The sequence below is a fragment of the Hyperolius riggenbachi genome, chromosome 4 (assembly GCF_040937935.1).
Source record: "Hyperolius riggenbachi isolate aHypRig1 chromosome 4, aHypRig1.pri, whole genome shotgun sequence".
NCBI lineage: Eukaryota > Metazoa > Chordata > Amphibia > Anura > Hyperoliidae > Hyperolius > Hyperolius riggenbachi.
In genome coordinates, this window is record NC_090649.1 from 388355983 (window position 1) to 388365514 (window position 9532).

Consider the following 9532-nt stretch of genomic DNA (forward strand, 5'->3'; position numbering starts at 1 on the left):
CTGCTCTTTATTTGATCAAAATCGGCCCAGCAGGGCCTGAGCGGCACCCTCTGGCGGTAATGGACGAGCTGAGCTCGTCCATACCGCTAAGGTGGTTAAAAATCAATGTGCGGTGTGTGGAAGGAAACAACTGCTCTCAAAATCAATTCTGATCAAAGAGGAATTGATCATTTTGTCGCGTTGGATGGCAATCTATAAGTGTAAGGGGAAATGCAGGTGCTGCAGAGCCATAATAGTGGCCACAGAAAATATTGACACTTTGGGCAGAACTTTGACATGCTTCACTTAGGGCAGTGATGGCTAACCTTGGCACTCCAGCTGTGGTGAAACTACAAGTCCCATGAGGCATTGCAATACTGTGACAGCTCTAAGCAAAACTCGGGGAGTCAGAGGCATGAGGGGATTAGTAGTTTTGTCACAGCTGGAGTGCCAAGGTTAGCCATCACTGACTTAGGGTGTGCTCATGTTCATGTAATTAAGGCTATGGGAAATTTGGGCACAGGGTGAAGCTGAAAAACGGGTCACCCTGCTCCTGCAAGAGTCTCAGCAGTGTTAAAGGGAACCTTAAAGAGAAGCCGAGGTGGGTTTTACAAAACCCAATTTCATACAGAGGCTGGGTCTGCATATAATGCCCAGCCTCTGTTGCTATATTATCTCCCCCCAGGCCCCCCTTGCGCTGTATGCCCCCCAAAGTAAACCGCCATGCTAGCGACACACAGCGCGTCACCAGCAGGCTGTTTACATGTATACTGTCATTCTCGCCGCTCCCTACACCTTCTCTATGTCGCCTCTCCCTGCCCACGTCCTTCCCTCCAATCAGCGGAGAGGGAAGGGACGCGGGCGGGGGAGCGGCGAGAATGACAGTATACATGTAAACAGCCTGCTGGCGACACGCTGTGTGTTGCTAGCAGGGCGGTTTACTTTGGGGGGCATAGCAGAGCTCGGGGGGGGGGGGGGGGGGCCTGGGGGGAGATAATATAGCAACAGAGGCTGGGCATTATATGCAGACCCAGCCTCTGTATGCAATTAGGATTTGTAAAATCCACCTCGGGTTCTCTTTAACTGAGCTAAGAAAGAAAAAAAAAAAGTTTCACATACCTGAGACTTCCCCCAGCCTCTGCAGATGTCCTGTGCCCACACCATCTCAATCCGATCTTCCGATTCCCCGCAGGCAGCTAGCTTCGGTAATGCGCTTGCACTGCCCTGGCCGAGCGTGTACTCGATCGAGCTCCCGTCGCTGTGACCATCCTGCGCAGGTGCAGAACGCGTGGCACACAAACGTATGTATGTAGTATGTGTACTGTGCCTGCGCAGGACAACCATGGTAGCGAGAGTGCGATCGAGTACGCGCGTGGCCAGAGCCGTGGAGGCGCACTGGCTGACTACTAGTCAGTCACCGAAACTGCTGCCTGCGGGAACTGGAAGATCGTTTTATTATACTTTGGGCGCTGTCTCTCGACAGCGCCCAAATTATTGCCGAAGTCCAGTAGTATCCGTAACTCCCATTACGGCCTATGGCAGCGACTGCTGCACCCAAATTTCCAGCACCATTTTTGCCTATGCAGGTGTAGTCACCTTTATTGCCAGTGGTTTAGACATTAATATATTGTTATTTTGATGGGACAGTACATTTGCACTGTTATAAAAGCTGTACACTGACTACGTTACATTGTATCCAAGTGTCATATCTTCCATGTAGTCCCATGGAAAGATATAAAAAAAATATTTTAACAATGTAAAAGGTGTACACTTTTGTGAGATGCTGTATGTATGTATGTATGTATGTATGTATGTATGTATGTATGTATGTATGTATGTATGTATGTATATATATATATATATATATATATATATATATATATTTTCTCGGAGTCAAATTGATACCAGAACACCTTCAAAATGGAAGCTTCTATTTTTCATAAATGGCACTCAAGGAGTGGTACAAAAGTCCCACCTAGCCTGGGGGCCATGGAACCAACAGTGACCACTTGCTTAAGGTCGCATTCACAGTTGGACGGTGCGTTTTAATGCAATGTTAAAGTCGCAACGTGTCTGCGTTGAGAGGTAACGCACTGCAAGCAGTGAGTTACCACAACGCAACATTTTTCAATGCAACTTTAATGTCGCACTGTGAATGGCCGATAGGATTAGTATTGCAGTGCAGTAAGTTGCGTTATAAGACTATATAACACAGCTCCGCAACGTGGCACTGTGAATGCGACCTTAATGTTGCATGATGCAAACTGGCACATTGCAGAGACAGGAGTACTTTCAGGTACATCACAGCGGTGTTTTGTTTAGTCAATAAAGTGTCAGGCTCGGTTCACAGTGCTCAGTCGCATTGCAGAATAATTCTGCATGCCAACTCACTACCCATATAATTCTATGGGCCTGTTCACAGTAACGGATCGCATTATTCTAACTCGCTGCATGCAGGCTTTATGGCCAGACTCCATTGCAGTTCAGTCATTATAATGTGTGAGTTATGCAACTGATCACTGTGAACCTAGCCTCAGTCTTATTGAAAAGTTGATGTCTTTACTGGCAAACAAGGTAATTGTTATACGTAAACCAAAATTGTGTTGCTCTTTTATAAACCTACCCCAAAGTGTGTTTTCATGCATTTTTACACGAATTGAATTGACAAAATTAATAAAGTTGTAACATTTTGATTTATTTTAGTTTTAATGCATTTCCTCACGCACAAAAACGTATTCCATAGGACAGCTCTTCTGAAACTGGTTTAGGTGTCACATCATGAGTTCAGATACTATGCAACCATTACTTGATTACCGTATATCCTAAAAGGTGCCATTACCTCATTCCAAATTATACAGTAAAAAAATGACACTGTAAAAACTGCTGGTGGTACAATATTATAGGTAAGTAAGGTAGAATGTCATTATTCTGTGCCAAGGCAGGTGTGTGCTGACTCCAACCACTCCTGAGCAACCACTATCTGGCAAAGACAGCCTCTCACATGACTCCCTTCATTAAAGAAGGGTAGAAACAGAAGACACAACAAATGTCACAGGGAAGCAATATTTTAGTTCATGGTGCACAAGGGCTTGCCTTCTAATAGGCAGAGGGGGGGGGGGGGGGGAGAGCAATGCACTCAAGGGTCCCTTGGGCATTGCTGATGCTAAAGATCTGGCATACCAGGGATAGTAAGGCTCCTGTACACATGCTAGATTCTGAGCAGAGCTGCTGCCTTGAATGTCATCTAGCATGTGTACATAACTTATAGAGGAACTGTCCTTCTCCTAGTGCAGTGATGACTAACCTTGGCACTCCAGCTGTGGTGGAACTACAAGTCCCATGAAGCATTGCAATACTCTGACAGCTCTAAGCATAACTCGGCATGATGGCATTTGTAGTTTTGTCACAGCTGGAGTGCCAAGGTTAGCCATCACTGTCCTAGTGTTTCTTATTCTGATGTAATTTATCATATGAAAATGCACCAGTATTGGTGATGTCTCAAAACACACAATAACTATGTCAATGCATACAAAAACGGTGCCAGGAAATTTGGGCGCAGGGTGAAGATGAAAGACGGCTCACCAGTCACCTGCAAAAGTCCCAGCGGCATTAATAGACACAGGGCAAATATGTAAATCTGACTTCCAGCTACACTATAAACTAGTTATAATAAACTCTGCGGGTCCAGGGCCAATCTCTATTATAAGTCTATGGGAGCAACACCTGGTATAGTAAACCCAGATATATTAAAACTTCTGTTATAGTAAAAATGTTTTCTGGCCCCTTCAGCTGACTCTGAATATAGTAAAAAGTGGGCGGCGCATGCGTCATAGGTCAGTCTGAAACCCACTGCTCTCTTCAGGCTCGTTGCAGGTGAGTTGATGCCAGATAACATTTGTAAGACAAGAAGTATGGCACCGGTACTGGATATACAGTACTGTACATGCATCCTGTGAAAAATTAGGAATAATGTGGATGTAAACAAAAGAGGATGCAGTGTTACCACTTCCACTTTGCAATCACCAATAAAAGTAACCTCATGGTCCTCCCACAGGATTTTATGCACTCCTGGGTATCTTGTCCCTAGATAGCGATGACACTCTTGGTAGCATGTGGAGCGCAATACAGGGTACTTTCACTTGCTGTGCAGATCAGAGCAGGCCGTCTAGCTGCAAAACTAAGGACAGTGGCGAGGAGAGTGCTAAGTTCCGCCCACAGAGGTATCATAATCAGAGCCACGTACATTACAGATGCAAGTGGCTTATCATGATTGGCTGCATTTTAAAGAGAGGCTTCAGGATTGGTTCGAGTGTGAGCAGAAAGTTTTGTAGAGAGTGGCTCAGATATGTGCACGTGAGAGACTTGCAGCACGTGTCGTGCTGCAAGTCTCTCACATGCACATATCTGAGCCACTCTCAGGAAGCGAGTTGTTGCCTCTATTCTGTGACGGCTGCAATTTTTAAGGAGCCCTGGATACTGTACCAGCAATTTGTCCAGCCTGGTTATGCAGCCCAAAGGTATACTTAACCTTGTAGTCCACCAAATGCACAAGTGCTTGTACTGTACCTCCACTGGGAGGACAGAGTTGGTCCTAGCAGAGAATGTACCAGGGCATGCTGGGCTATTTCTAGGATAATTTCTGATATAGTAAACTTCTGTTATAGTAAACCACTATTTCCAGTCCCTTGTAGTTTACTATAACAAGATTATACTGTATTGCCATAATTCACAGTACGGCCTATGGCGGCGCATTGTGCGCTCAAATTTCCTGAGTCCTTTTTGTCTTGCAACTATGCATGTATTTGTACTTGTGTTGCTGGATGTCCTGAGTGCAGGGCCGGATTTGTACTTTCCAGTGCCCTAGGCCTGCTGTCATCTACCGCCCCCCCCTGACCTCCCCCGCCACCACCACCACTACCAAAAAACATTCTGACCAACACTGACTATCGATCATTGGTTTGAATGGGCTCATTTCAGTTGTGCTGCTCTGCCTCCCATTCAGCCAAGAATCAGAGGATGCTCTGTCTGCTCAATAATTCCTGCAATTTGTGCTCCTGCCCGAAAGTGCACAGCAGCCAATAGTGTTCTGGGTATGCATACTTGAGAAATGACGCTGATATATGAACTTGTCAAGAATGCATAACACTATACTGGCGTTGGTTGCTGTGCACATCTGGGCAGGAGCAGAAAACTTGCGCAAGTGGCCAGAGCATGCGCTGCTTCTTTGTCCTCTGTGCGACTGGCTGCAGTCATAGCCACATACAGGTGACAGGGAGCGTGAGTGGCCAGAGCATGTGCTGCTTCTTTGTCCTCTGTGAGACTGGCTGCAGTCAAAGCCACAAACAGGTGACAGGGAGCGTGAGTGGCCAGAGCATGCACTGCTTCTTTGTCCTCTGTGAGACTGGCTGCAGTCAGAGCCACAAACAGGTGACAGGGAGCGCGAGTGGCCAGAGCATGCGCTGCTTCTTTGTCCTCTGTGAGACTGGCTGCAGTCAGAGCCACAAACAGGTGACAGGGAGCGTGAGTGGCCAGAGCATGCTATGCTTCTTTGTCCTCTGTTAAACTGGCTGCAGTCAGAGCCACAAACAGGTGACAGGGAGCGTGAGTGGCCAGAGCATGCGCTGCTTCTTTGTCCTCTGTGAGACTGGCTGCAGTCAGAGCCACAAACAGGTGACAGGGAGCGTGAGTGGCCAGAGCATGCGCTGCTTCTTTGTCCTCTGTGAGACTGGCTGCAGTCAGAGCCACAAACAGGTGACAGGGAGCGTGAGTGGCCAGAGCATGCGCTGCTTCTTTGTCCTCTGTGAGACTGGCTGCAGTCAGCGCCACAAACAGGTGACAGGGAGCGTGAGTGGCCAGAGCATCCGCTGCTTCTTTGTCCTCTGTGCGACTGGCTGCAGTCAGAGCCACAAACAGGTGACAGGGAGCGTGAGTGGCCAGAGCATGCGCTGCTTCTTTGTCCTCTGTGAGACTGGCTGCAGTCAGAGCCACAAACAGGTGACAGGACAGCTCAATGGAGAGAAACAGAGAACAGGTAAGTAGCAAACATCCTGTCATTACCCACTTTGGATGTTTGGTTGTAATTAGAGCGGACCTGAACTCAGAACTTCCTCTCTGCTTCAAAAGATACACAATAACATAATAACCTTTAAAAAAAACATTTCTTTGTTACAGCTGATACAAATCCTGCAATCAATCGGCAGTGTCTACTTCCTGCTTTCATGGAAGCAGACATATTGTTAACATCCTGTGCTTTCAAATTAGCTTAGATGTTGTGGCAGTCAGGGGACACAGGAGAGATCAAATTACAACGTCAGATAAGACACAGATGAGGGGGAATTACACAGGCTCTCTAAAAAAATACAAGGTAGATTTTTCTATGTTTTCCTTCTGTCCTGTGCAAGAGTTCAGCTCCACTTTAAAGCATCTGAATGATATTTATTTATATTTGAAAAATCTATGTATCTCTTTTGAATGTTGAAAGTACATATGGTGGTGTGCTCTAACATATTGACAGTATACAGGAACAAAGTCTTAAGAAGGCTTATTCACAGAAAGATAACTTTTTTTCTTTTAAGCCAATAAATGGTATCATCCTCATTCAAAACTCTCTGCTTTCGCTGTGGCTAAAATGGTACAATGCTTTACTGCTACAAGAAAGGAGAAGGATGCCAAACTATACAGACTAGCATAGAGGTAGTAACAGCTCAGGTGACAGTGACAGTTTAGCAATGAAAGTAAAGCAAACAGCATTTTTATTCCTCTCATAGATGGTAGGAACAGAAAATGAGTCAGGAAAGAGTTAACTGAGACCACTGCTGGCTAGGAAGAAAAAAAACCCTAAAGCCATAAATTTAAGTAGACTATAGAGATAAGAAAGTGTAATTAACAGCTGCTGGGGTCAGTGTCAAAACTGTAAAGGAGAAAGTGAAGAAATTAGCAGGGTTCACTGATGTCTTTGAATGCCTGCATTAAAACTCAGCGGAACTTAGTTCTATCTGCTTTGTAATGTAAATCCCTGGTATTTCTCACATCAACTTGTATGATCATGATAAGAGGAATTGATCATCAGATGAGGTGACATCAGATGTTGATTGAGAGAGAGACTTGCTGGAATTGGGGAACTCTGGAATTCAGCTATTAGTGCAGAGCAGGGTGCTGGCTGGCTGCGCTGCGGGACCAGAAGAGGTGATTAATTTTGACATATGACCTCTTCTCTCTCCAAGTCATGCCGCCCTTCTTATCGTATCTGATTTTATCGCCCTAGGCCGTGGCCTTTGTGGCCTTTCCAGAAATCCGGCCCTGCCTGAGTGTACAGAGTTTTTGAACCTCTCATGTATCTAATGTTCCCTACTATTTGTTTAGTGCTATGTACAGCACTGCAGAAGATGTTGGTGCTATAAAAATAAAAAATAATAACTGTAGTCAAAAAAACATAATACAATTGTTTATTTTTTTTTACAATATTAATGTGGTTAATTTATGAATTATTTAGTCAGTGTTGTAAGTGTCCGTTGTAAAATCATTCAGTACTTTTCCGTTAGCCGGGCGCATTTACTAGGTGGCGATAAAACTCCACCAGAATTACATCTTTCCCTCCTATCCATGGCAGCCTGAAGGGGGAAATAGTAATTATCACCACCTAGTGGATGCGCCCGGTTAACGGAAAAGTACCAATCTTTCTTTTCTCTAATTTATTTTCTGAAAGTTATCACAGGCGGCGACATATACAGGCAAGCAATCTCTGCCGACTCTTTGTTTACTGTGAGTTCCAAAGTTAGCCCCAGTCGCACTAGAGGGCTAATTTTACCAGGACTGGCGCTTGGGAAAGGATGATCATAGTAGGACGGCGCGGGACATGACAGCTACAGGGGGCCTATAGAAGCCCCAGGTAAGTGTCTGTTTGGTTTTTTTACATTTCACAGAACCCCTTTAAATAATTTGCTGCACAAAGTATAAAGCATTGTTGTTCATTTTTGTGTAACTACACTAATCTACTGTATGGCAACAAACTTTGACACCAAGAATGCTGAAATATGGTTTGCTTATAATCCTTGCAATATATGAAGTTGTTCTGAACGCATTTCATTTTTACCAACTCAAGTAAAATTCCCCTTTAAAAGTAAAAATCGTGGCTAGAAGGGGGGACAGCTCAGAGCAATATAGTGCTGCTGCAGAAATATAAATCCGCTCATCCTGCCTTCTAGGTAAAGCTGATCACATGAATCCTCTCTGACTGTACTAATCAGTCGCTGTCATAGGACTGTGTGCTGCCTCTCTGACAATCTTCTCTGACTGCACCGATCAGTCACTGCTATAGGACTGTGCGCTGCCCCTATGACACTAGGTGGAGCCCCCGGCGGAGATCTGATGCCTATTTACATGTAGCCCCTCAGCCAATTACTCACCCTTGGACGCGCCCCAGACACCCAGCTGCTCTTATTTGACACTTCAGTGTGCAGAAGAGAGAGGCTCGGTTTCTTCAGCAGCTATGGCAACATTAGTTCCGGGGGAGTGAAGGTTCCTCCTTTCTGACGCACATGGGAGGTGGTATTGGCTGTGAATGTCTCTCTAGGGGACAGTGTGGTGACAGCAGGTGTGGCTAATGACCTCCTGTGTGGTTTACCTAATGCTTTTACTCCGTGCCTGTCATCCATAGTCTGCCACATGTATCTGCTTATTAGCATACAGAGTATTTCTGACCTGCTTCATGGTGGAGGGGCAGTCCCTCTTTGGGAACCTGGTCCCTGTTTCTTCCTCATTTGTCCCTCTTTCAGGACCGAATTACAGATCTATGTAAATATTTGTATTTTTCTACAGAAAAAAAATGTGTTTAAACTTTATTCCTATCCTTGATATATTTCTTTTAAAATGTAAATATGAAGGAAAATGAATCAGGATAGAAAGGACCAGTGTGGTTTGAATGATAAAACAAAGTATTTTTCTTATGAAATCTATATGGTATTGCTGACTAGGGGTGGGCCAAGGGCATGATTAGGGGTGTGGCTTAAGTGTCCCTCTTATCTCAAAAAATTGGGAGATATGATGATGATCACTTAGAAGTATGCCTATTTTGGAGGTCCCAAGTTCCCCTAAACCTCTTTGAGCCTCATTTGTCCCTCTTTTAGGCCTTGTTTACATTTAAAATTGAAATCGCTGACGCCAGCGTTTTGCAAAAAACCTGCCATAATAGGCAAATCACCCCAAAAATGGTAAGGCAGCGCTTTGGTGAGCGGATCATAATTGAACCGCTCAGATGTGAACACTCTCATAGGGAATCATTGCACAATCGCTTTTAGGGCAATTTTCAAAATCGCTGGCACTTTAAAAATCCCGAAAACGCCCTTAGTGTGAACAAATGCAAAATTAAACAGGTTAATGTTGAAGAATATAGGGCGGGGTGAGATCTGCTGCTGATGCATATCATCTCTACAAAGCAGCATTAAAGCCAAACTAATACATTAATTACACAATCAAGAAAACATTCACAAATAATTTTGTGTGACAATATCTGCATGCACAAGTATGGACCGCACCTCCACAAAGCCACTGCTGC

The 9532-nt window shown here is 44.8% G+C and overlaps 1 protein-coding gene across 1 annotated transcript in view; it reads right to left on the bottom strand.

The window, feature by feature from the left end:
• The window catches only part of RMDN2 (regulator of microtubule dynamics 2), a 113214-nt gene extending 104730 nt beyond the window's left edge, over positions 1-8484 (bottom strand). Inside the window, exon 1 of the mRNA XM_068232144.1 lies at positions 8385-8484. The gene's annotated coding sequence lies outside the window, so the exon portion shown is untranslated. The remainder of the gene's footprint in view (positions 1-8384) is intronic.
• Between the last annotated feature and the right edge of the window lie 1048 nt (positions 8485-9532).